We start from the raw sequence: 27,941 nt of genomic DNA, 5'->3' as shown, positions 1-27,941 counted from the left end.
CTGTTTTATTGGTATATTTGTATTTAGTTAAACATACAGTATGTGGGCTTTTAGGCTATTGAACTAAAGATAATGTGTTAATTTGCTTAAATTACATTTGTGTGGTGCTGCCCTTGGTAATCCTGTTTTACTCATACTGTTCAATACAACATCTGCAGTTAAAATAAGTTGGTGGAAACAACTTTTGGGAATGAATGCATTATTGTCCAGATATTTAATGGATCGATGGTGGCTTTTGCTGTAGTACATTATGTCACTGTGATAAAGTATACAGCCTTTTATCAGTGAAAATGGGTAAGGTCAGTAGGAAAGTTAATGGTCTTGTGTTTTACATAAAAGGATTCCATTTTTTTTTTAAACAAATGGTGCTGCTTTGTTACAGCTCTACTAAAACAAGCAAGCTTAAATAGTGTTTTCCTTTTTTGGTGTAGGTGGGTCCATGTTGTCTGTGCCCTTTATGTCCCTGGAGTAGCCTTTGGAGACATTGATAAACTGCGTCCAGTGACTCTTACTGAACTGAACTATTCAAAATTTGGTGCCAAGGTATGCATTTCAACAAAAGCAAAACAAGAAAGGTTGTTCACAGAATTATATAAAAACATGTAGTAAATGTACACTAAGGAATATAGTTGTATTGTAACATGATACTGTAGCTTTATAGATTGTATGTTTTGATTCAAGACAGAGTCTATCATTGTTAAATTACTAAGTCATGAAATCATATTTATTTCCCAGGAAAAAAATGATTTGATAGAAGTAGCTTAGTTAAAACATTTTCTTTCATTTTAGGAGTGCAGCTTTTGTGAAGACCCCCGTTTTGCACGTCCCGGTGTATGCATAAGCTGTGACGCAGGCATGTGCAGATCCTACTTCCACGTGACCTGTGCTCAGAGGGAAGGATTGCTGTTTGAGGCTGCTGCTGAAGAAGTGAGTTTATACTGATCTCTAAGAATTGGTTTAGTGTTTTAAGAAATTCTATTAAATATCTGGTTTCTTATAGGTACACTGAAATAAATCCAGGTTTTACATTATTGTTCATCATAGGTATTTGTCTCCTTTCATCCAGGACTGCATATGCTTCACTGCAATGTTCAGGATATATTTTCTGCTGAATGTATTGTGAGGCTGATGGATCACTTAATTTAAGCTTTTATGTCAAGGAGAAAATTGAGGTGGCTATTCTCAAAAGTAATTTGCACATACTAAGGGGGTTTTCACAAGTCTTAGACTGCTTATTTCCTTGTCACAGAGGCACTGGGGACTTTTGAAAAAAAAAAAAAAAACATACACCTGTACATATAGCACATTTAGCAACATAGCAATGTGTATGTTTGATAGTGGTGTGATTACACCGTGTAACAATTTTTATTTTTTTTTTGGTTCCTGGGTAGTAAGTGTTATTTCCTAATTGCTTATACCTCAAAAGTATAGAAAATGGCTATTATTCCCCACAAACTTTGCTTTTGTGACCAGGACAGTGATATTTTGAAATTTACCTATTTTCCAGAACATTCCAGATAGATTCAGTGCTGAGTAAACTTGGAGTAACTTCTAGAACTTTCTAGAGCTTTCCAGTAATATAAATAGTAGTATAAATACAGGGGCCTTAAGCCCACCAGTTCAGTTTAGTTCCAGCTGCCTAAGTGGATACATATCTGCATTTTTCTGAGATGGCATCAAGGTCATAGGAGACTTCAAAATGGTGGCATTCCTGATGGGTCTCCAAGGCGGTTTTACCAAGTTTCCCTGCTATCTTTGCCTTTGGGACAGCAGGGACACCAAGGCGCACTACCACAGGCGGGACTGGCCACAGCGGACCGAGTTCTCTGTGGGGAGGAACAACGTCAAGTGGGAGCCACTGGTGGACCCCCGGAAGGTGCTGATGCCACCACTGTACATCAAATTGGGCCTTATGAAACAATTTGTCAGAGCTCTAGATAAGGAGTCGGCAGCCTTCAAGTACCTTCAAGACTTCTTCCCTAAGCTGTCTGAGGCAAAGGTCAAAGCCGGTGTCTTCGTCGGACCACAGATAAAGAAGATCCTGGAGTGCAATGAATTCCCCAAGAAGCTCACTAGTAAGGAGAAAGCGGCTTGGAACAGCTTTGTCGCAGTGGTTCGGGGCTTCCTGGGCAATCACAAGGCTGAAAACTATGTGGAGCTGGTTGAGACTCTGGTGAAGAACTACGGCACAATGGGCTGTAGGATGTCCCTCAAAGTCCATATCCTTGATGCTCATCTTGATAAATTCAAGGAGAACATGGGAGCGTACTCGGAGGAGCAAGGCGAGCGCTTCCACCAGGATATACTGGACTTTGAACGCCGCTACCAAGGACAGTATAACGAGAACATGATGGGAGACTACATTTGGGGGCTGATTCGTGAAAGTGATTTACAGTATAATCGTAAATCTCGAAAAACTACTCACTTCTAAATCTTTTGTAGTCATTTTTGTATTACTTTAGTATAAATACATGTTAATTTGGATTCATATGATAGTCACTTTATGTGAACGAAAAGACACAAATTCGCCCGTTTTCTCATTGGAAATAGGTAAATTTCAAAAGATCACTGTCCTGGTCACAAAAGCAAAGTTTGTGGGGAATAATAGCCATTTTCTATACTTTTGAGGCATAAGCAATTAGGAAATAACACTTACTACCCAGGAACAAAAATTGTGTTACATAGTGTTATACACAAAGGCAGACCTTACTATCGTCCTTTGCTATATTGGAAACAATGGAAATAATAAATAGCCCTAGTCCAAACAGCAACACAAGTAAAAACGAGTAAATGTTTAAAGTTTAGTTGTTTCTGTTTATTGTGTAAGGTATTTACCAAAAGATTAATCCTGGTGTTTTTTTGTTTATTTTTGTGTCTTTTTTTGTAAGGACATAGAGCTAGATTCTCAAAGCGATTTACTGCAGTTTGTTATGAGTGCATTTTGTTTTTTCGGAAGCGGGCCTGCCAGTACTCTGAAGCTGTTCTTATTTCTTTTTGAATTGTAATTCATGTTTCTTCTCTAACGACTACTTGGAGTAAATTTGAGAATCAATCCCATAGTGTGAAGAAATACACTGAACCAGTCCTAAACACTCTGCAGAAAAAAAAAAAATGCAATGGAGTGATTATACAACAATGCCTAAGGACATTTCCACATCTTTCTCTTATCGTCACACATCTTCACAGAGCACAGAGAATTAATCTACGCAGAACAGCCCAAGTTCAATAAATCTAAGAGACTTAAAAGAAGACAAATATTTTGATAAATGTTTTTATCAGTGTCTTTAGAGGACTGTTGTCACCACAACTTGAGTGGCAGTCTATAAACCTGGACACAAGGAAGACTTATTTTTTGTAGCATTTGCATTAAAATGTAAATAGCCAATTAAAAAAATAAATACAAAGAAAGAAGATAGCGTTGTGACAGGACTTGTAAAACATGGTGACATTGGTTTTATGTCGGGAAATATATTCTGTTTCTGTGTGTGTGTGTGTGTGTGTGTGTTTGTGTGTGTGTGTGTATATATATATATATATATATATATATATATATATATATATATATATATATAGTGCCTTGCAAAAGTATTCAGACCCCTGACCAATTCTCTCATATTACTGAATTACAAATGGTACATTGAAATTTCGTTCTGTTTGATATTTTATTTTAAAACACTGAAACTCAAAATCAATTGTTGTAAGGTGACATTGGTTTTATGTTGGGAAATATTTTTAAGAAAAATAAAAAACTGAAATATCTTGCTTGCATAAGTATTCAACCCCCACACATTAATATTTGGTAGAGCCATCTTTCGCTGCAATAACAGCTTTAAGTCTTTTGGGGTAAGTATGTACCAGCTTTGCACACAGTGTCGGAGTGATTTTGGCCCATTCTTCTTGGCAGATTTGCTCCAGGTTGTTCAGATTGGTTGGACGACGATTGTGGACTGCAATTTTCAAATAGTGCCACAGATTGGGCCACTGTAGGACATTCACCTTTTTGTTCTTGAGCCACTCCAATGTTGTTTTGGCCTTGTGCTTGGGATCATTGTCCTGCTGAAAGGTGAATTTCCTCCCAAGCTTCAGTTTTTTAGCGGACTGAAGCAGGTTCTCTTGCAGTATTTCCCTGTATTTTGCTCCATCCATTCTTCCTTCAATTTTAACAAGATGCCCAGTCCCTGCTGATGAGAAGCATCCCCACAGCATGATGCTGCCACCACCATACTTCACTGTAGGGATGGTGTGTAGGGATAGGTTTGTGCCACACATAGCGCTTTGAGTTTTGGCCAAAAAGCTCTATCTTGGTCTCATCTGACCACAAAACCTTTTCCCACATCGCAGCTGGATCACTCTCATGCTTTCTGGCAAACTCCAGACGTGCTTTCAGATGGTACTTTTTGAGTAACGGCTTCTTTCTTGCCACCCTCCCATACAGGCCAGTGTTATGCAGAGCTCTTGATATGGTTGACTGGTGCACCATTACTCCAGTCCCAGCCACTGAACTCTGTAGCTCCTTCAAAGTGATTGCTGGCCTCTCTGTGGCTTATCTCACAAGTCTCCTCCTTGTTTGAGCGCTGAGTTTTGAGGGACAGCCTTTTCTTGGGTGGTGTGATGCAGCTTCCACTTCTTGATTATTGATCCAACTGTACTCACTGGGATATCCAAACACTTGGATATTATTTTGTACCCTTTCCCTAATCTATGCATTTGTATTACTTTATCTCTAACTTCTGTAGAATGCTCTTTGGTCTTCATTTTCCTTCAGATTCACAGCCTGACCAATGATGCTTCAACAGTGGGGTTTTTATCCAGAAAATGTGATAGCAACTTTAATGGTTCACAGGTGGAGGCCAATGGTAAGGTAATTGTGTCCTCGTTAGGGCAATTTCTTTCATCTGTGTAAACTGGGAGCTTCCACAGCACAGGGGTTGAATACTTATGCAAGCAAGATATGTCAGTTTTTTATTTTTCTTAAAAATATTTCCCAACATAAAACCAATGTCACCTTACAATAATTCTAGTGGCCCTCCTAGTAGGCATTCTTCTCCTATTCTTTAGGTAAAGTAGCAATAGTCCTGTTCCTTAGCAACCTTTCTTAATTGCATGCCAGTTCTCCATTTACAAACAACAAAACAGAGTAAGCTGAAGTTTAAATATATGTCTCAAAAGTACACAAGTAAAAAACATAATAATTAACATTAAATACAGCAGATGGAAATAATCACACAAACAGGTAAGTGTTTTTTTTGTTTGTTTTTTTTTGCTTGGTTGGATGAGACACAAAGATGTATTTTTAGTTTCAATGCTCCCTCAGCTTTCTTTTTCAAGATACTGAAAAACTGAATTTATTGTTTTACTTCTGTTGAGTTTAGTAAATTAAATGATGACTGGTTGCCTTTAAAATATTGTTGTAGACTTTTTGCTGTTACAATAATTGATTTTGAGTTTCAGTGTTTTAAAATAAAATATCAAACAGAACGAAATTTCAATGTACCATTTGTAATTCAGTAATATGAGAGAATTGGTCAGGGGTCTTAATACTTTTGCAAGGCACTGTATATATATATATAGTGTGTGTGTATTTATATATATATATATACTTTTTCTCTGAGCAATTGTATTAGAATAAAAGACTATGGTTTTCCCATATATTTGAGCATAAAATATAGCATTACTTGTGCTGTTTATTTTATACAGTCTTTTTTGCTCATCTTTATCAAGGGTGCCAATAATTTTGGAGGTGTCTGTATATACACACACACACACACTATATATATATCAATCAATCAATCGGTCTGTCAGTCGTCGCCAGCTATTAGTCTGGTCAACGCAGACCACAGCGGAGTACCCAAGCCTTTTGGTCTTGGGCCAGGCACATCCAATTCCGTCCCATTTCTTCAGTGCACAAAGTACTGAAAACAAGGGTGCCAATAATTGTGACACTTCATTTTTTTGGAAATAAATTTATAATTTGAGAAATGTGTAATTTTGGTTAATTCCATTGAATCATTAATAAAGTCAAATATATTCCACATGTTGGAAAATTACAATATAGCTTAGTACTGCAGAGATGCTAAGTGCTACGATTTTGCCGTAGCAGCTACTATTTTGGTGGGTAAAATACGGTGCTACGATGAAGGGTTTGATACTACGAAAAATACATATATATATATAAAAAATATATACGTGTAGCCTATAAATATACATACAAACCATTGTTTCAGCAGGCTACCATGTGTGTGTTTTCTTGTCTATTTATATATACGTATTATTCTTAATAATATATTTCACTGGCATTTTACCTAACTTACTAAAAGCGGTGAGCCAGGTTGCTTTGCCATGCAAATGTTGCCTATACAATTGTTCAAGTTTCATCACCAGCCAGATATAAAAAAATGTTCTACTCTCCTCCGTCTAAAATAAGTCGACTACCCTGCCAGAAATAGACAGGAATACATTACAGAATGGCCTTTTATTAAAACAAGTAAAATCTCTGACTGGCATGCCTACTGTGAATATTGCCAGAGTGACTTCTCGGTGAAACACGGATTGCATCGTTCATGTAGGTACAAAAAAACATCAACAATTTGCAAAATCTATTGGAAATCATAAATCTATGCGTGAATTTGTGGTGGGTACAGACGAAGATAATGCAGTGATAAAGGCAGAGACACTTTTTGCAAACTTTATTGTTGAGCACAATCTTCCAATTGCTGTTTTGGATCATATCGGTTCACTTTGCAAAGCTGCATTTATGGACTCAAACATCGCCAGCAAGTGCGGATCAGGCCACACAAAAACCATAATCGAAACCCTTTCAAATGACACGTCAAAGTCTTTAGCCTTGGAATTATCGCTGGGTTATTTTTCATTAAGCACGGATGACAGCAGTGACACAACAACCAGTCAACTGTACCCAGTTGTAGTGAGATATTATGACAGGTCTGTTGGAAAAATCATCACGCAATTACTATTGATACCAGCAATGTAAGAAGTTTCGACTACTGGAGAGAACATATTTAATTTACTCAACAGAAATTTGGAGAAATTTAACATCTCATGGCAACGATGTGTGAGCTTCTGTTGTGATACTGCCTCTGTTATGGTTGGAGTTCACAAAGGGGTTGCAGCGTTTGTGTGCAAGGAAAATGAAAATGTATATGTACAGGGATATGCTTGCCACTTGGTACACCTTGCAGCCCAGTATGCAGCTGCAAAACTACCACTATCAGTGGAATATCTGTTGATTGACTTGTATTATTATTTCGACAAAAGCAGCAAGAGAAATAAACAACTAAAGCAGTTACAGCAGCTCTGTGACATCGAAACCAGAGGAATCATCAAGCATGTAAATACAAGGTAGGCTACCCTTTTTATTAATTAGAATCAGTCATTCTTGATAATACTACCATAGCAATCAATCAATTTTTTAAATCATTATTTTCATTATTAATGATTCAACAAAAATTTAACATTGATGGTTGTTGACTAACTGTGTGGCTGAATTTGTTGTGTTGCTTATATAATTTATTAGTACATTGTGTATTTTTGAAATGTAAGCCTTAACCTAATTACTAAATAATATGTATTATTTGACCTGGTGATTGGAACAAAGACCAGACAATATCTGCGTGCCTGCATTGCTGATAAATCACTGCAACATGACAATGTGACACTCTTCTGCTCTTCTGTAAAGGCATACTTTTCAGAGGCATGCACATACAAGCAGAAGAAATATCCTCTTCAGGATGAACTTCTTAGGAATGCCCAAGTGGCAGACATCAGTCAGCGGGAGAAGGTGTCATTTGACTGTGTCTGTTATTTTGTGGACAGATTTGGGCTGGTCAAAGAAGATGAAATGGATGAACTGGAGTCCCAGTTTGTAAGATACCAAATTTTCAGTTTTTCAGAGGACATTTTGTTAGCAGACAGGGCTGATGTAGCATGGAATATGATTGGACAATTGAAAAATTGTACAACACAGAAATCCAGCTTCAGTGTGCAGGTGAAGGTCATCCTGGTGATCCTAACCATTCCTCACAGTAATGCAGATAGTGAGAGGGTGTTTAGTATCGTTTGCAAGAATCGTACAGTTTCGGCCAATTTATCTGATAGGACCCTGGAGGCGCTGCTTGCCCAGAAGCTCCACATCCTTGCACGCGACAGTGTGTGCTACAAGATGGTGTTTGGCTGTGATCTGCTTAAAAAATGCTACCAAGCTACCAAAAATAAGTGGAATTTAATACCAGAACTACATTAATACAGTAAATACCAACATACAGATCAGGAGGTTCTTACCTTTTTTTTTTATAAAAGACTTTTAAGTTGGACATGTTAAAAGTTGGTAATGATGCAAATTGTACCAATGTTTGTGTAGACCAATGCAAAAAATAAAAAAAAATGAATGTCTGTTGTATGGAAGAGTATTTGAAATGCATTTGGTATACTCAATTGCATTTCAAATACTTTTCCATACAACAGACATTAATTAAATTGAAATCCAAAGTACTTGTAGTTCAGAATACAAATATCAAGTGAAATGCAAATAATTCAAAATAAATACAATTTGTTAAATCTTTCTTGAGATGTTATTTTTGATAAAGTTTGGAGGTTGAATATTTCAGTCCAGATTTGATTCTTCCTTAGGTCATTTCATTTTAATTTGAAGGTGCTACCAGCACCTGATCATGAAAAAAAAAAAAATGCCGCCTCACTGAGCTCACCAGGTAATTTTTTTACTGGTCAGGTGCTACTATTTTTTACGGCAAGTGCGACTATTTTCTACTTTCAGAACTTGGCATCTCTGGTACTGGTATTATTTATTTATTAGGGGTGCCAGTAATTTTGGAGGTGACTGTGTATGTGTGTGTGTATATATATATATATATATATATATATATATATATATATATATATATATATATATATATATATATATATATATAATATTGTGACAGACTTGGGGGAGGAAGAGGGATAAAAAGTCCAGGAGGGGTCTCAAAAGACTACATTCCCCAGAATGCCACAGGAGGGAGCCAGGATGAGTCACTTGGCGCCAATCTGTAATTACTATCACCTGCCTACAATTAGCAGGCAGGTATATAAACCATTAAAAATGTTTGTTCCAGGCAGTCTCAAGTCTGATTTAGCAACTAAAGGTACTGTGTGAACCTGTGTTTTGTGTTTATACTTTAGTGTTTAAATTTAATTGTGTTTTTTTTTTTTTTTTTAAACTGGTAAACAGCTTAGCGGTCGTTCGTTAGGTTAGGGTTTTGTTTGAAAAGTTTAGTTAGCGCTCCACTGTGAGCTGGGTTTTGGTTTTCTGTTTTTGTTTTATTTTATTTATTGTAAATAATAAAATTGCACGCAAGTGTTTAACTTTACATTCTGTGTCTGTGTCTGTGCTTTTTAAAGGCAAAAATGAACCTGAGCCACAAGGCTTGTTCACATGTGGTGGCAGCGGTACCCAGCCCTACAGACACAGCACAGGTTTAAAATAAAAAATTAGAAATTGAAGATATATCCAATCTTTCCATGACAGCATGGAAAGATTGGCAGCCAGGTCACAGTTTGTCTAAAATAGGAATGAGGAATGCTAGAGAAATAATGATTGGCAGCACTATGAACCAAGTAGGTTTAACAGTTTATGTAAACAGCTCAACTAGCTCATTGCCATTTTCATGATAAGCAGCTTTCTAACATATCAATTTCTCTGTACAGTATGAAAATTATTTACATATCAATCATGTTCTTTGAAAGACCAACTAGATTTTCATCAGTGTAATCAGAAATGTTTACTTTCAGAATGACATGCCTAACCCAGCCATTCGGCTTATCCAAGTGGTACTGATGATTTTATATATATATATATATATATATATATATATATATATATATATATATATATATATATATATATATATATATATATAATCTCATACATACATAGTGAGGGAAATAAATAATTCCCAAACAGCTCCATATCCATGGAGATACTCATCAATCACTAGAAATGATTGTAAAGCTAACCATTAATGGTCAATTCTGTATAACTCCTGAAAGCCATTCCTAAGCGACTTTATATAATTTCTAATTGTTCTATTGAAAGATATACATTTAAATAGAGATTCAGCTTTATAATAAAACAACAAATTATTACATAACATGCATAAAATTGACAAACACAGGAGAACAGGAACTACTGCAACGAGCTCCAGATCTGGAAGAAAAATCGTTCGAGCAGCCTGGCAAAATCCTCGGATTACTGCAAAAGATTTGACACAATTATTGAGAGAAGATGGTCAAGAAATTCACGAGCGAACAATTCAACGATACTTTAACAAGATGAATGGCTATGGGCGAAAACCAAGATGCAAACCTCTGTTAAAAACAATACACAAAAGAAAGCGATTTGGAGTTTTCCATTGAACACTTGAAGCCTGATAATTTCTTCAACCAAATTTTATGGTCAGATGAATCCAAAATATAACATTTTTAGCCAAGAAAGCAACAATATGTTTGGAGGAAGAGAGGAGAAGAATTTAAAGAAAAGTTAATCATGCCCAGTGTTAAACATGGTGGAGATTGTGTGATGGTATGGGCTTGTTTTTCTTCCTCAGGCACTGGCCACCTTTGTATTGTGAAGGATCAATGAATGCTGCAAAATATCAAGAAATATCATTTGTTATCCAGTGCTAGAAGGATTATTGGACGGAAGTTTGTATTCCAGCAGGATAATGACCCTAAACATTCTGTCAAGTCTGCAAAGGAATTTCTGAATAAAGGAAGATTACAGTTGTGGATTGGCCATCTCAGTCCCCAGATTTGTATGTTGAAGAATGGGCAAAAATATCTCTGAAACGATGCCAGTGACTGGTTTCAAAATACAAAAAAAAAGTCTGCAAGCTGTAAAGGAAGCAAAGGGTGGAACACAAAATACTAATGTAAGGGTGCCCAAATACTTTTGTCAAAGTAAGAAATTTGTTTTTGTATGTTATTTTTCATTGTATGCATGTTATGTAATTTATATATATATATATATATATATATATATATATATATATATATATATATATATATATATATATATATCATTATTATTATTATAAAGCTGAATCTATTATCAATCAGTCAATCTTTACTTTATATAATGCCTTTCACAGTGGACCACCATCACAAAGCGCTTTACAAGATGCAGTAACAAGAAAATCCATAATACTTTAAATACAGAGATATGCATAATAAATGACATACAGTAAAATAAGCATAATACATTAAATATAGTGCAAAATGCATAATACATGATAGTAGCATAATACATGAAATAGTAGCAGCAACACAGCAGCTAATAGCAGATATCAGGCTTAAAGAGCATGGAAAGCAGGAGTGAACAGGTGGGTCTTAAGAGTTGATTTAAAGCGAGCAACGGTAGGAGCATCACGCACCAAAGCTGGGAGAGAGTTCCAAAGAGTCGGAGCCATGAAGCTAAACAAGCGTTCACCAAGTGTGCTGCACTTTTGTTTGGGGATAACAAGCAGGCCAGAGTTGGAGGACCTCAGCTTGCGGGCAGCGACATAGCGGGTCAGCAAGTTGAGGAGGTACTGCGGACCTGTGTGATGAAGGGCATTGTAAGTGAGCAGGAGAGTTTTGAAAGTAATCCTGAACTTTACAGGTAGCCAGTGCAGCTGGGCAAGACGGTGGGTGATGTGATCACGTTTTTTACATCTGGTAAAGATCCTGGCAGCGGCATTCTGAACTAGCTGCAGTTGGTTTATGGTGCGTGCCGGGAGGCCACCATATAGAGATGCAGTAATTGAGTCGAGAGGAGACAAGTGCATGACAAAGTATCTCCGCATCTGGGAGGGAAAGGTAGGGATGGACTTTGGAGATGTTTCGAAGATGGTAGAAGGAAGATTTGACCATGGAGGAGATGTGGGCATCAAAGGAGAAGTTGCTACACCAAGGCTTTGTACTGTGGGGGAAGACAGCAGCAGACAGTTTCCAAGGTTCAGGTTAGCTATATTGAGATTCTTAAGTTGAATTTTATATCCTGCTAGAAGGAGTTCAGATTTGCTAGTGTTCAGTTGAAGAAAACTGGCAGACATCCAGGCCTCGATTTCTTGAATGCCAGCCGAGAGCCAGACCATGGCAGAAGGGCATCCAGTGTTGAGTTTTAAGTAGAGCTGGGTGTCATCAGCAATAACATATAAGCCATGTATATTTTACTCGATTAATCTTTTAGACTTGACCAGTAATCATTACATGCGTCTGATTCCTCTTGCGTTTTGTTTAAAACGTTTTATTATTTATTAAAACAAAACATGAAACAAATACAATGCGTTTCGACACATAGTGTGTCTTCGTCAGGTGTTGCAATGGTTGTTCAATTAGAAAACGCAACTTTATAATATATAAAGGACATCAATTAATCCAATAGTTAATCATTAATTGAATAATAGCCATCGGCATTATTTAAACTTACTAAACCCGTATCACTACTAGGCTTCAACAATACCGTGCCAAAACAGAGCTGGCTCGCAACGCCAGGCCACAAGCCTGGGTACCCAGAGAGAAGCTGCCACGGCCACTCACAAGCAGCGCCTCTGCCATAAGCAAGCTTATGCGCAAGGCTGAGCTGATGGGAATCAGCACAGACATCTTTCCTGTAGACACCTCAGATACCAGCGCCAGTGTGGACGGCAGAAGAAAGCATAAGCAGCCAGCCTTATCTGCAGACTTTGTGAATTATTACCTTGGTATGAAGAACACAATTATTAATACATACAAATAAAATCATTAACATATAGGGTAAAGATGCAGGTTGGCCTGTTAATAATGTTGAAAATACTCGATTACCCATTGACAAAAACAAAGGCTAAAGTCATCAGTCTTCATTTTGTAGTTACTGTAATTCAGTGAATGTAACTATACAAACTTACCAACTGTTTAATGCAAATTAAGCAATGCTTAGAATGTTAATGTTGATATGACTGTGTGTAGAAAGTGATCATTTTCTATTATTTCTTTATAGAAAGGAATATGCGAATGATACAAATCCAGGACAACATTGCAGACCAGAAGAATCTTAAAGATAAGCTTGAAAATGAACAGGAAAAACGTTACATAGAATATAACAAGGTAAAGTGGGAACACTATTGTATAGTGCTGATGTGTTTTATATTATTTACAGAGAATAGTTATTTGTTCTATTACTTCTAGTAGGGGGGACACTGAATCTTAATTATTTTCAAATGTCATTTGTCTCCAACATTGCACTATTTTTTTAAACATAAAACAAACCATACACTCATTGTATAAAGCGGAATGGAAATTATTTTGTAGATGGCACAGTATGCAACAATAAGTTTACCCCCTGTCTACCCAGTGCACTGCTCTATGACTGCTGATATCATGATACATCCCAGTTTTCACGAGCATTATCAGTGAAGACTTTGATCATAACAATTTCCGTGGAAAAAGAAGAATAAGCCACCTTTTTCTTACTCTATTTTGGTGTACTTTCGGGTTGTGCGTGTGTTTCCTTGTAGTTTTCTTTTAGCCAGATACATTCTCCTTCGAAATGCAAATAACCTAATTAATATAAAGATACGGGAGGGTATATTAAATATTTCTCTCCTGAGTTACAATTTGGCCTTGCGCAACGACTGATATCGTACAGCTTTCTTAAACCAGGTTTCCATGCAGTTTTTATATCTATTTTGAGCCTATTGCTGTGCCATCATTCTGCTTGCAACTTTCGTTTCCAAACGTGAAATAACTGTCTTGATTATATTTAATATTTCTTCTGTAGATATTATGTTCTCATCTGTTCTGTTATCCAGTGCTTCTTTACATGCTTCTAAAGTTTAATTCCTAGGTACACTGGGGTACAGTGATTTTACATCCATGCAAAATAAAATAGTATTCTCTGGCAGTTTAGTCTTTATTCTTTTGATTATTTTCAGAAATGGTGTTGTATCTTTAGCATAGCTAATTATTATTATTATTATTATTATTATTATTATTATTATTATTTATTTCTTAACAGACACCCTTATCCAAGGCGACTTACAGTTATATACAAAAAATATATATCAATAATTACAGTACAATTAAGAGCAAGATAGAAAATACAGTTACCTCAGTAGGTAAACTTTCAACACTAGGCTGGTGCTCCGAGGCTGCATGGAGAGCCTCGAGATCTATGCAGGGAGAACAAAAGAGCTGGAAAAGAGAAGAAGAAATAAACATATAAAGAGGGCCCCCCCCCCCCCCATCTGTAAGAGCCACCTTCGATAAGTTGAGTCAAATGACTAGCTTGAAAGTTAGGAGCAGCTTGCTCTCCAAAGGGGGAGACTGGCCCTGATGGCCAGCGGGAACCTTCCTCTCGGAGGGCGAGGCAACATAGTCTGCCTCTAAGGTCGGGAAGTGAGCTTCACTTGCCCCCAAAAGATGACCACCGGCTCCCTGCAACTGCGCCACCAATGCAAAGGAGAGAAAATTGTTAGTTAGAAAAGAAAGTTAATGAAAACAAAAAAAATATATAAAGTTTTACTGTTGAAGCAAAACACCTACTCGTATATTGTGTTTTCTATCAGCAAAATTACCACCAGCATCCGCTTTCAGTAAACACTGCAGCTCAGAAACAACATAAACTGCAGTATGAAGTATTGTGGTTTAATGAAATTAGATCAAATTGGCTACCTCTGCTTTTATTTTATTAGGTCAGTGGTGTTTTATTATAGCGTGAACTAGGAAAACGTAAAACCACCTTCACGTGCATAATGCATGTATCCATTTCTTAAGAAAAAGCATGCTTTAACTTATTGATATATGCTATTGTACAGTTTATTTATTTTCGGCTATTGCCTTACACAAAAGAGTTTACTAGATGTTAGCTTTGCCCTTTTGTCATTCGTTAGTTTTAGCATGTGACCTCGACCATGCTATTAATCTATAGTCAAAGCAGTTTCTAACTAGGTATTGCCCTCTAGAGGTCAGAAAGACGCTTAACAAGCCCCAACGCAGTGACAACGTACAGTAAAACGCACAGAATCGTGTTGTCCGGGGAAATCATAATGATTGCACCTGTAATTATAAATATTCGATTAATTACAATTATTATATATATAATTATTATTATTTGTTATATTAACTAATCTAACTGCTTGGCGGAAAGGAAAAACCCTGCCTTTGTGGGAGGAATCCTCTGGTCCTATTGCTAGCATGCACTCCGGGCATGCTAGCAATACTTTGTTTAGTGGAATAATATCGAGGAGAGAAGAACGAATGTAAGATTCCACTGCTGAGGAAGGACTGGTTGATTTTAATGTTGGCTGCTGATGTTGCTGCACCTATACAGAATGAATAGAAAAATGCGATTGGGGAGGAAGAACAGCTTTAAAATAAGATGAAGACATTTTAGTTGATAACCAGTTCTCTGGATGGAAGGATGGGTAGAGGGAAATATTTGAGCTTAGGGAGCCAGAATTCTGAATTGCGAGATCTGTAAACTAGAAAGAGCGTCACCAGTGTTATTTGAGATACCTGTAGGTTGTAGGGTTTTCAAAATAAATAAATAACTGAAATCCAGACTAGCCAGCGAAGAAGTTGCATAATTAGAAAAAACAAAAAACAAAAAAACAAATATATATAAATATATATATATATATATAATATATATATATATATATATTTATATATATTTGTTTTTTTGTTTTTTGTTTTTTGTTTTTTCCTGCGAAAATGGGCCCCAAAGATAGGCTACAACGACAATAGGGAATACTTCAAGTAAGGCTGTGGATTTAAACTGAGGAGGAAGATTTTTTTATTTCTGGAGGCCAGACATCTGACAACCCAATAAGAGAGAACTGAGTTCTAGGAGTGCTTCAGCTAGAGGGGCTGTCATTTAGATGAAAGAGGGCAGATGGAATGTGAATGAGCATCACCACAGAAACTGCACATATGTACAAAATGGCATCCTTTGGAAATGCAGAATGAGGAATTTAAATTATTGCACAGCTGACTGCCGCCTGAATATTTGCTGGGTCTTCCATGAGAATCTTTGCTTGGTGAAAAAGCAGGCGGAGCTGAAGAGTGAATAGGAGAAAATGCAGACGCACGATTCCTAAAAAAAGGAGTGTTGTCGAGAGCAGGGGGGAATAATTTGAGGCTGATGAGGAGACTGAAGAGGAGGCTGCCTTTGGACACAGAGGTAGAATGGGCGGTGGATTGGAAGCACAAACTCTGCAAGCGTTAGCACGGAGACCACTGAAGAATATATTAAAGAGATCATGATCAGGTTGAGACCAGTCAGTCAGTGTATTGTCCAATGCTAACCGAGATGCTGCTTTGGCTGAAAAAAGCTTTAAAAAATGGTACTGCCATATCTGACCGAGAGATCAACAATATTAAATAAATATCCAGTCCAGTCCAGTTCTTGTCCTCAATCAGTATGAACTTCACAAAGGACGTTGCGAAAAACAGAAAATGCAAGCACAAATTCGCCAAGAGTGAGTTTTTTTTTATACAGCCAATGATCCCGAGATTTTAGAGTAACAGACAGATCTCCACAGTCAACTACCATGTGATCCAGTTGCAATAAGTATTAAATATTAACGTCTTTACCTTCGATGATACTGCGTCTCAGTTGAGGAGAGATAAGAGTGGTGGTGAACTACTGAAGCAGAGGAGGATCCTGAACTAGAGGCAGTTGTTAGAGTGAAGATTGGCAGCTCGAGAGCAGGTGTGGGCGTGGCTGAAGCAGAGGGAGAGGCGAGCGCTGCTGCTGGTGTCCCTGATGAGGATGAAATGGCTGCTGGTTCCAAGCGAGTGATTCTGTTATCAAGCACATCTAGGCGATCAGATACTGTAGAAATTGTGGTGGAAAGAGAATGAATGAGTTGCTTGATATCGTTAAAAATCTGATCAAGCAAATCGGAGGAAGGATCAGATGAAATTGAAAAATGAGGGGTTGTATTCGCTGAATCGGAGGCAAGAGAAGCTTGCAATGTAGCAGGGGCAGAGTGTAAACTGACTAGTTTGGATCTCTGCTTTGATTTCTGAGGAGGAAAGACGGATTTGCAAATATGGATTTGCAATATGAAACAAATAAAGCAGCCCGATCGCTCCCTGCTCCAATGGGCAAACCTTTTTTGAAAAGCGCTTTCACGAGTTTGTCGATGGGCCAATCTTTGTAAAGTTGTGCTGGAGGATCACCAAAGTCTAACATGTTTAGAGCGGCGAAGAGGAATGGCAGCAGGCACAGCTGTATAAGCAGATGTTGAATCAGCAGCATTGTCAGAAAATGAAAGCTGCCTCGTGTGAGTAGTCATTTTTAAACCGATTGAAAACAAGGTTTGTTTTAAGATTGGGTCTGCAAGTCTGCGTGGTAACCGTAAACTGAAAATTAAGACGAGAATTAGGAAGCTGGCTATGGTTTAAATAGGGTGACTGACAAGTAATTAATGGTTGACTGACTGGTATTTTAGCGGGATGACTCAGTGGAGGAGTCCCGGCTCCAGCCCCCCGAAATACACAAAGGTTCTACTAACTTCTTTTTTTTTTCATGTCTAGGTCAAGAGTACCTCCTATAGTTAGTAATAGAAAATGTTAAGAAATAATTTTGTTTTATATCCCTTTTTTTAGTACTTGCTGTATATGCTACTTTCATTTTTGTCATTTGTCTTATTTTAGTTGTGCGGGTCTTTGGAAGATTTACAGAATGTCAATGGCAATCTAAGGAATGAAGGGCAAACAATATGGGCAGTACTCAGTAGCATTGTTGGACAGGTTGGTGACCTTTTTCATCTCTTTCAACACTTCCTTTTCTATTGCTTCCCATCTATGAACCTAATGATCCTTGTGAACCCGGTCAGACAAACCAGCATAAGAGAGAAAAGAACCTCAACGGGCACAAGCCTGGAGTTAAATGGCCAAGAGCTTGTGAGAAAACTGCATGGGACACAGTAAACACAGATCTCTGCGTTGCATTGGAAAGGTTAAGTGGAACAGTTGAAAAGAAGCTGGATAAATTTGGGGACATCATCTACGCATATGGAAGTGAGAGGTTTGGAGTTGAAAAAAGGAAGGAAAAAGTACAAACTATTCCTGGAAAGTCTAGACGGCAGCAGGAGATTGAACGCTTAGTTAGAGAAAGGAGACAGCTGAGGAACCAATGGAGAAGAGCAGAACAAAGTCAGAAGGAGGGACTCAATCTCTTACAAAGGGTCATAAAAGATAAGCTTGCAACATTGCGCAGAGCTGAGCGCCTACGGAAACGCTACAAAAAGAAAGAGCGTGCGAGAGCGAACTTTTATAAAGACCCATTCAAATTTGTAAAGAAGTTATTCACCAGTGAGAAGAATGGCACACTAAAAGCATCTAAGGTTGAGCTGGAGAGATATTTGGAGGAAACACATACAGATTCAAAAAGGCAGGAGCCTATGTCAGTTCCGTCAGACATCCCACCTATCAATCCACCAGAATACCAAATGGAGGACTGTGCACCTAAGTGGAGAGAAATAGAGCAAGCTGTGAAAAAAGCAAGGGCTTCATCATCTCCAGGGCCTAATGGAGTTCCGTACAGAGTGTACAAGAGTGCTTCAGGAGTTCTACGAATTCTGTGGAAATTGATGAAAGTGGCATGGGAAAAACAGGTTGTACCAAGAGCATGGCGCCGAGCAGGTGGAGTCTTTATACCTAAAGAAAAAGATTCTACAAGCATCAGTCAGTTTCGTCCCATTTCCCTATTAAACGTAGAAGGCAAGATTTTCTTCAGCATTATTGCTCAGAGATTGTCAGCTTACCTATTAAAGAACTGCTTCATTGACACTTCAATACAAAAAGCGGGCATTCCAGGTTTCCCAGGTTGCTTAGAACACATCAATGTGATCTGGCAACAAATTCAATCAGCTAAAAAGGAGAGGAAGGAGCTCCATGTGACATTCCTGGATTTGGCTAATGCATATGGTTCAGTGCCACATGAACTACTTTGGGCAGCATTTGATTTTTTCAGTGTACCGATGACAATAACAAATTTAGTGAAAGCCTATTTTGGAGATTTGCAATTCAGTTTTTCAACTTCAGAATTCAGCACTACATGGCAATGCCTAGAGGTTGGAATAATGGCAGGATGCACCATTTCTCCACTGGCTTTTACCATGGCAATGGAAGTAATCATTAGGGCATCAAAATGGGTAGTAGGAGGAGAGCGCTTGGCTTCTGGAATGCGACTACCACCAATTCGAGCATACATGGATGACATGACAACCATGACTACAACAGTAGCCTGCACTAATCGATTATTGGGCAAATTAACCAATAACATTGAATGGGCACGAATGCAATTCAAGCCCACTAAATCAAGGAGCATCTCTATAATTAAAGGCAAAGTAGTAGATAAAACATTCTTCATTAATGGTGAGGCAATACCAACAGTGTCTGAGAAGCCAGTGAAGAGTCTTGGGAGATGGTATGACGGGGATCTAAAGGACACAGTTCGTGTGGGAGAAGTTAGACAACAAGCAGTGGAAGGGTTGAAGAGCATAGACAGCTGTGCTCTACCAGGTAAACTAAAACTCTGGTGCTTTCAGTTTGGTCTACTGCCGAGGTTGCTGTGGCCACTGACTGTGTATGAGGTTTCTTTGACAACAGTAGAGAAGCTGGAAGCTTTAATCAGTTCATACATCAGGAAATGGTTGGGAGTTCCACGCTGCCTCAGCAGAGTGGGACTTTATGGTAAAGGAATACTGCAGCTACCAGTCTCTGCTCTAACCGAGGAGTTTAAGTGCGCCAAGGTCAGACTGGAAATGACATTAGTAGAGTCACGCGATAAATGCGTAAGGGAGGCAGCACCTGTGTTGAAAACTGGAAGAAAGTGGGCGGCAAAGAAAGCTGTGGAAGATGCAAAGGCTGCCCTTCGAATTGGTGATATCATGGGGCAAGTTCAGCATGGAAGAGGGGGTCTTGGTTTCAGTTCAACTCCTCCTACATGGCACAAGGCGGCCCCAGCTCAAAGGAGGAAGCTGGTAGTCCACGAGGTGCAAAAGCAGGAGGAGAGGATGAGGTGTATAAAGGCCATTTCCCAGGCCAAACAGGGAGAATGGATGAGATGGGAGAGTGTGGAACAACGCAAGATTGGCTGGCAAGACCTATGGTCAATGGAACAGAGCAGGATCAGTTTCCTCATCAGGTCAACATATGATGTTCTCCCATCACCACAGAACCTAAACCTCTGGGTAGGAGAGGATCCCTCATGTCCTTTGTGTTCATCACCTGCAACATTAAGGCACATTTTGACAGGATGTAAGGTGGCTCTTAGCCAAGGACGGTTTACTTGGCGCCATGACCAGGTGCTGCGATGTTTGGCCTTAGCATTGGAAGACAAGCGTAACATGACCAATAAGTTGCCACCTGTTCCATCAAAACATTACACACAAAAGACAACATTCCTCCGCCCAGGAGAGCAACCACCAAGAAAAGGTGTTAAAACCAATCCTCGCCCAGGACAACTGGAAGCTGCTAGAGACTGGAATATGCTGGCAGATGTTGGTCAACGGCTTATTTTTCCACCTGAGATTGCCACCACTAACCTTCGACCAGATATTGTCTTGTGGTCTGGATCAGCACGCCTTGTTCACCTGGTAGAGTTAACAGTGCCATGGGAGGATGCTGTAGATGAGGCGTATGAGAGGAAGAAACTGCGGTATGCTCAACTAGCCACTGAAGCGGAACAGCGAGGATGGAGAGTTCGGGTTTACCCAGTGGAAATGGGTTGTCGAGGATTTGTGGCACACTCTACAACCCGGTTTCTCAGAGACGTCGGATTCAGTGGCCAAGAGTTGCGTCGCACAGTGAAGAACTTATCTGAAGCAGCAGAGAGGAGCAGCAACTGGCTGTGGTTGAGACGGAAAGATTCTGGCTGGGGACAGGTAAGTAAGCTGGGCTGAGTTGAGTGGGGGACGGAGGGGGGTGATGCTGGGACGCCAGAATCACCGTCGAGCCCTCTTGAGGTGTCGTGGGCTAGTCGACGAAACACTGAGGATGGAAGGTGCCCACTTGAAAACCCCAGAGATGTACCCTACTTAGCTCAATCCAGACGGTTGTCATGCTGATGCGCTGGGGAGGCCGCACTTTGGTTGATCCCCGGAGCCAGCATCGCAGCCGTTGTGTGTGCTGATGCGCCAGGGAGGCAAAAATAAGCTGATCCCTGGAGCCAGCATTACACTTCAGCCATTAACACCAGACAGAAGGATATCTACATCATCATATGGAAGGAAACGTAAATGGAGGGAGACACATATGGATCACATTAGTTTACTGTAAAGCTACGTCTTAGTTGGTGCTTATCTTGGCGAGAGCCGAGTTCAAATCAGCATGAAGTTTTAACATCTACTCTCGTGTAATGGAAATCATTTTTACCTTTACTATTGCGCTTTAAAAAAATCTATTTGATCTGATCCATTGGTATGCTGGGTAATGATTTCTGATTGAAATAAATGTGGATTGGTGCAAACCACCTACTGGAAACTTGAGACTTCATTTTGTTGTTGTAATAGTGATCTTGTTTGTAAAATCCATCCTTTCATTTGCTCTAACTGATTTGACCTGTCATTCTTGATGAAGCTGGACCTGAATCTGAAGTTAAATCTACCTAGCACCTCCTTTTTGCCATGGCAACAGCTGTGCCTAGCTGCTGAGCCACACATATTGGCTATTTAATCAGTCTAAGAAAAAAAATTAAGTACATAAATATACTGTAATAAGAGCTTTATTTTCCTCTCATTCAGTGGGAATTTACATATTGCATGTTAAAAAAAGAATACTGCTTCATGTCTGCATAACTGTTATTAAACTATTATTTAAACACAATTATTTATAGTCCAATGAACTGGATCTTTTCATATTGCTGCACAGACAAATTATCAGATGCCTAATTTAACATTTCCTTCTATTACCACAGAAATTCCAATTATTGAGAATCTCCAGGATTAGTCATTGTGTGGTGGCAGTTTAAAATGACCAATCATCTGAATGTGTTTTTTTTTTTTGTATGTCTAGAAATGAGGAAAGCAGTTTTAATCTGGTCTTTTCTGGTTCTTAAAGTTGTCAGTAAGAGAAATTCTGCATTCTCTGAGCAGGTGAAAATTAGAAGAGGCTTGCAGGGAGCCATCAGCACAGTGCATGTCTAGCGTGTCTACCCAAATTATTTGAAGGCTGTTAGTTTGAATCTGTGGTAAACTGATCAGTATAAGAGATTCAACTAGAGGTCCCAATTCAACCATGAAAGAGGTTGATCTCAAGTCTGTATAGAAAGAGATTTAATTTCCTAAGGCTTTATTTTATATTATCCTTTATTTCTGCCACGCTGTCTGTCTGTAAAAAAAAAAATTAAAAAATTAAAGGCCATGAGCATTTAGCTCCATCCTTCCTTACCCTGAGGAGTTGACTTTTCATATTTACCAACAAAACCTGAAATCAGAACAAGCCCACAAATAAATGTCTGTGTGCAAGCTGTAGAAAAGCAGCAGTAGGATTCATTTGCACAGCTTGCATGACACTTTCTTCCAGTTGGCTGAACAGATGCCAGCCCACAGGGCTGCAGAGAAATGACTTTGATAGATGATTGCTGTCTGAGCAGCTAGCATGCTGCAGATTAGTGGAAACCCGAAGAGAATCTTGTCTGCTTTGGCCCAATGAGATATTTTTTCTAATTAACCTATAGAGCACCAGTGTTGCAGGGAAGTTGAGACAAATAAACTACCTCAATATTCTTTTGTCAAGGATAGTGTTTTTCTCCCTTCTTAAACCAACTTGTCCTAGTCTGTCACTTTCAAAATTCCCACAGAAGTTGTGAAATGCATTATTTTGTGGAGTTTCTGCATGCATGGCTATTTTGAGGTTCCTTAAACCATATTTTATGAAATAAAATAGTCTTTATACTTTAATCTTTTCTACGGTATAATATAGGCAGTTCTGCTCATTTACAAAAAAATAAAAATAAAAAATGACTTGGTGTTTAAATGTGGACATGCCTAAATTGATTTTTTCTTTACTAAATGTTAAGCAATTGTAAACATTTGTATGCAAATAAGCATTTAAGTTTAATCTATATTGTGTACTTAATGGGTTGCAGTTTTTAACTATACACAGTTTAATCACACAATTTCTAAATATTTTATTTTTATTTTTTCATCAATAGATTGTACTTCCTTGTACGTGGTACAACCAGGTTGGGTATACATTTAAATGGTACACTTTTGCTATTCATATTTTCCATTGTTAAAATGTGGATAATGAGCAGATCATTTCGATCCTGTAAGATATGATAGCCTCTATATTAACCGATGGACCTCTGGGATGTGTCATTTACACATGCTTGCTACCAACTGAACGGTTCTAATGGAAACTGATCAATGCACATTGTATTATGGGTCTAAAACAGTAAATTCAGCTCTTAGCAGGACAGAATGGATTCAGTTTGCAGAAAGAAAAGGGAATTCAGTTTCGCTTTTTACATGCTGAAACTACATACAATACCCAGTTTAACCATGTTAAATACAAGAAAGCAAGGCATTAATATAATTACTCTGCCATTAAAAAGGTGATTTTTTTCTATGACTCCAAAGACAGTTTGTGTGCATGCTTTCTTGTTGTTTCTGTCTCGGGTTAACATGAACAGTGCAAAAAGACCTGTTGGATTACCGTATTCCTTCGAATTTAAGACGCCCTTGAATTTAAGACGCAGCCCAAATTTACCACCCTGAATTTGAGGAAAAAATAAAACATCAAATAAATATGCATTTACAAAGATACAACCTCAATTACGCTGTTGTGTCGTACAGAACTGACACGAAACAGTGTTGTTGTAGATTAACCACAGAGCTCGTTTATCGTGCCGTGCACTGTATAATACTTAAGATGGCATCTCTGTCGCACACATACCACCACTCACTTACGGCATCCCACATCCTGGCAACAGCAAGCACGACACATCACTCCACAGCATCAGGCAACATGTAACCCAGCAACCACAACAGCATTGAACTGTGGTATTGCTTGGCATGTCGAAAAATACGAGGGTCTGATCAGCATTTCCAATTTGTCCAAGCTGGTACTGTTTGTTAGAAATGCTGAAATTGTAAACGTTTCTCTTGGAATTCCTCAGGAAGTTTGTTTTTTTTCTCAGCAGTGTCACGTTGCTGCTTGTGGATTCAGACAGACGCCTTTGTTGTCTTTCCTCGGCAGTCAGTCATGTTGCTGTTTGTGTACTCGGATAGTCACGTCTTTTGTTGGTGATTTTAATATTCGCATCACAATACTGTACTCGAATAAGACACAGGCTATCTTTGAGAAGCAAAAATGGTTAAAAAAGCACGTCTCAAATTCAAAGGAATGCGGTACTTTGGCTTAGGCTGAGAAAGCACAGTAAGAACTGTTTTTACATTGCTGTTTTTACATTGCTGTTTTTACATTGCTGTTTTGTAAATTGCTGTTTTTACATTGCTGTTTTTACATTGCTGTTTTTACATTGCTGTTTTGTAAATTGCTGTTTTTACATTGCTGTTTTTACATTGCTGTTTTGTAAATTGCTGTTTTTACATTGCTGTTTTTACATTGCTGTTTTGTAAATTGCTGTTTTTACATTGCTGTTTTTACATTGCTGTTTTTACATTGCTGTTTTTACATTGCTGTTTTGTAAATTGCTAAATGCTGTATTGCAGTGCTTTGTTTTGCAATAATTGTAACTGATTTTCTTTGAATAATATAAGCACAGTACTGTACTTTGGTGTTTTGGACACACTGATGTACCTGACATTGTTAATTTATATTGCCCCAACATTAATAAAACTACTACAATGTAGTATAATGACTCCCTCCGAGATACACTATTTTTACATATCCAATCAATCCCTGGAACCAGTGAAATCGGATATTACAGGTACTTACAGGTACTTACAGGTGTAAAATAGTCATGGCCATTGAAATCCATTGAAATCTATGAAAGTGGAGAAACTTACCACCATATGGTTTATTAAGTGGTGAAAATAGCTTCATTTGATTTATTTTAATGTTTTAGTTTTTATTGTATTTTTTTTCAATACAGTATAGTAAATGTCTTTATTAAATTGAATAAGTGTAGATCCTGAAATTATTGGTCATGGCCAAACTAGCTGTAGAACATACAGTACCAGTATAAGCCTTTTAACCCCTACGCCAATCCCTTTTCCCTACAATTGTTGACAGTTGCTACCTGACCATTTGAATTGCTCCTTTTCATGGCATATCTTTAAAAAGAAGCTCTGGTCACTTCTACAGTATGTTTAAACTTACAACATGTGTGTAATACATTTTTTAATCTTTGTCATACATATAAAGGTACAAAAGCAAACTCTCGTGTGAAATGTGATTAAACAAGATCAAATTATAAATGTATTTCCTGGCAGCTGTGGAATTTGCAAGAAAAACCAGGACCAACACCTCCTCCTGCTCTGTGATACCTGTAAACTGCATTACCACCTGGGCTGCTTAGACCCACCCCTCACAAGAATGCCCAAGAAGACTGAAAACAGTTACTGGTGAGACTACATTTTTCTTGGAGATTTTATCTTCAATTTTATTTATAGCTTTTTGAATGTTTAAAGGCTTAGTATTAATCACAGTTTGAATATTTTTCTTAAATAAATACATACTTACAGTATTTTTTACATGTTTTAACTGCCAGGCCCTCTCTTTAGAAGATTCTTGAAAGAAAAGTAGATCATTTAAGTAAGCAGTTGCGAAAAATGCCATCCACATGATTGCAGAGGAATTGAAGCTGAATTTATTTTGCTTCATTTTTGTAGTATAAAGATATACATCAATTAAACATTTTTTTTATTATTTTGCTGTCCTTTTAGTTAAGAATGATCTATTCACATTATGCAATCTTGAGCGTTGCAAGTCCTTTCCTCTTGCAGCTTTCCCAGGGATCTGGAATGCTGCAGATGGCTTTCATGTAACTTTGTCTGTTGCTCTATAATGGGATGAATGTCAGGTGACTCACTAAGCTCAGGTTCTTCGCAGGGTAGGAACCTGCTCTATAAAAGTTATTTTTGGCGACAATCATCTTTGGCACAGTAAAGTTGTGCAGAACAACTGCATTGACTCTTTTTCTACCAATGTCAACTGTGTTACATTTTTTATTGTCATGATTTTCATTTTTGTTTATCCACCAACTACATTTGTTGTGATTCCTAAAATATATTGTATGTACTGTACATATTGTGTGTGTACACAAGCAACTGAGTATGTATCTACAACTAAATAGAAATAGTTCAGAAAAGCCAGTTGCCCGATTTTTCTGCATGGTTAACATAATGGGAGCGTGTGCTTCATCTCTTGGGTGACCTAGTGGCTGACTGTTGTAATTGTATCCCTGATTTGATAGAAGTGAAATAAAAATACAACGGATGTCCTTACTGATGAACTGACATCTACGGTACCTACAAATTAGGTTTTGTTTTTTTTACAGTATGTGCTGCCGAAGGGCTTATGGAGACAACTTGAAACATGTACAGTCGAATCTTGCTAATCCGAACCAAGCAGTCTGTATTAACCTACAGTTTAATATACACCACTCTATCATAATTAAATGCATACTGATAGCAAGTGTAAAAACTGAATTTCCACACAGATAAATTTAAATAATACTTCAAACAGTGACCTGCACATGTAGAGTACAGTGCAGTTCATCATTAAACATTCCTGTAAGGGGAGCTGGTATGAGTTTGCAAACCTTTTCCCTTAGAACAGTTACGATGCATTAGGTTAACATTGCTTGTAGCTGTTTCAAAGTGGAAATTTAAGGGCACTCCATTATAAGTGATGTTAATCATTATTCTAAAGTTAGGGACCTAGCAAGAATGTCCAGTTACAGCTGTTATGTAAAGAGGTTTTGCATGCAGAAAGATTTCACTGGCACAGTTCCTTACTTAAAACAATAATATTTACTAGTGGATATTTGCACTGGATGTACAGCAACGGATGGGTAGATTTATATTTAAAACGAACTTGGCATGTGCTATTTAAGAAGCTGCACATTTTATAGGTTACCCAATTATTAAAATGTATTGCTACACCAGATCTGACCGTCAAAGCTACTATTGCAGGTTGTGCTACGGCGCTATGCCAAAGAGGTACTAAGCTACGATTTGTATTTAAAAACAAATAAGTAAAGGACACTATAGGTGCTTTCACACAGAGGAGTTATGACAGTTCAAAACCGCCACTAAAGCGGCTTATAGGTCTGTGTGAATTCCTTATACCGCCACAGAACCGTCATATTTTATGCCGTCTTTGAACCACCTCGCGAGGTGGTTCAGAGACGGCACTGAAACGTCATAACTGCTTGTGTGAAAAGCTCTACCGCCACTGAAGCGCTATAGTGGGTGTGGTTTCAAAGTCAACATGCCACGTCACTATAGCGTAGGTAGGTAAGGGGTGTGCATGCAGTGCTTAATTTGTGCCGGGGTTTGCCGGGCCCCTGAACCTCTGGGCATGCAGAGTCATAGCGCCGGTATCTCCAGTTAAAAATCTCATAAAATGCTTTATTTTTGCTTGCCAGGTGTGTTTATTTCTCAGCACAGTTGCATTAAGTCTGCAAGTTCTTGCGCGCACTTTAAATTACTTTACGATTTCAGTTTGAGTGCCTTTAAGTAAGATGACACTGGCTGCAACTCTATTGTCGTTTTTTATACATAAATAAGCTTACTTGATTTGAAAAACATCATGAACGATACAAGCAACTTCTTACACTACTTGGTTTGATTAAATGAGTTGTACACAACAAAATATGAAAGCTGAACATTAATTTCAACAAAGAACAATGGCAACTTTTTAATGAAAAAAATTACATATATTGTAGCCTACTTCAATAGAAACATTAGCCTGCTATATTATAT

General features: G+C 38.1%; 1 pseudogene; it reads left to right on the top strand.

The window, feature by feature from the left end:
* The window catches only part of LOC117394161 (PHD finger protein 14-like), a 133,440-nt pseudogene that overhangs the window by 30,436 nt on the left and 75,063 nt on the right, over positions 1-27,941 (top strand).

The sequence above is a fragment of the Acipenser ruthenus genome, chromosome 3 (assembly GCF_902713425.1).
Source record: "Acipenser ruthenus chromosome 3, fAciRut3.2 maternal haplotype, whole genome shotgun sequence".
NCBI classification, from domain to species: domain Eukaryota; kingdom Metazoa; phylum Chordata; class Actinopteri; order Acipenseriformes; family Acipenseridae; genus Acipenser; species Acipenser ruthenus.
The sequence above is the reverse complement of the archived record's forward strand: the minus strand, read 5'-3'. Positions and strand labels throughout refer to the sequence as shown.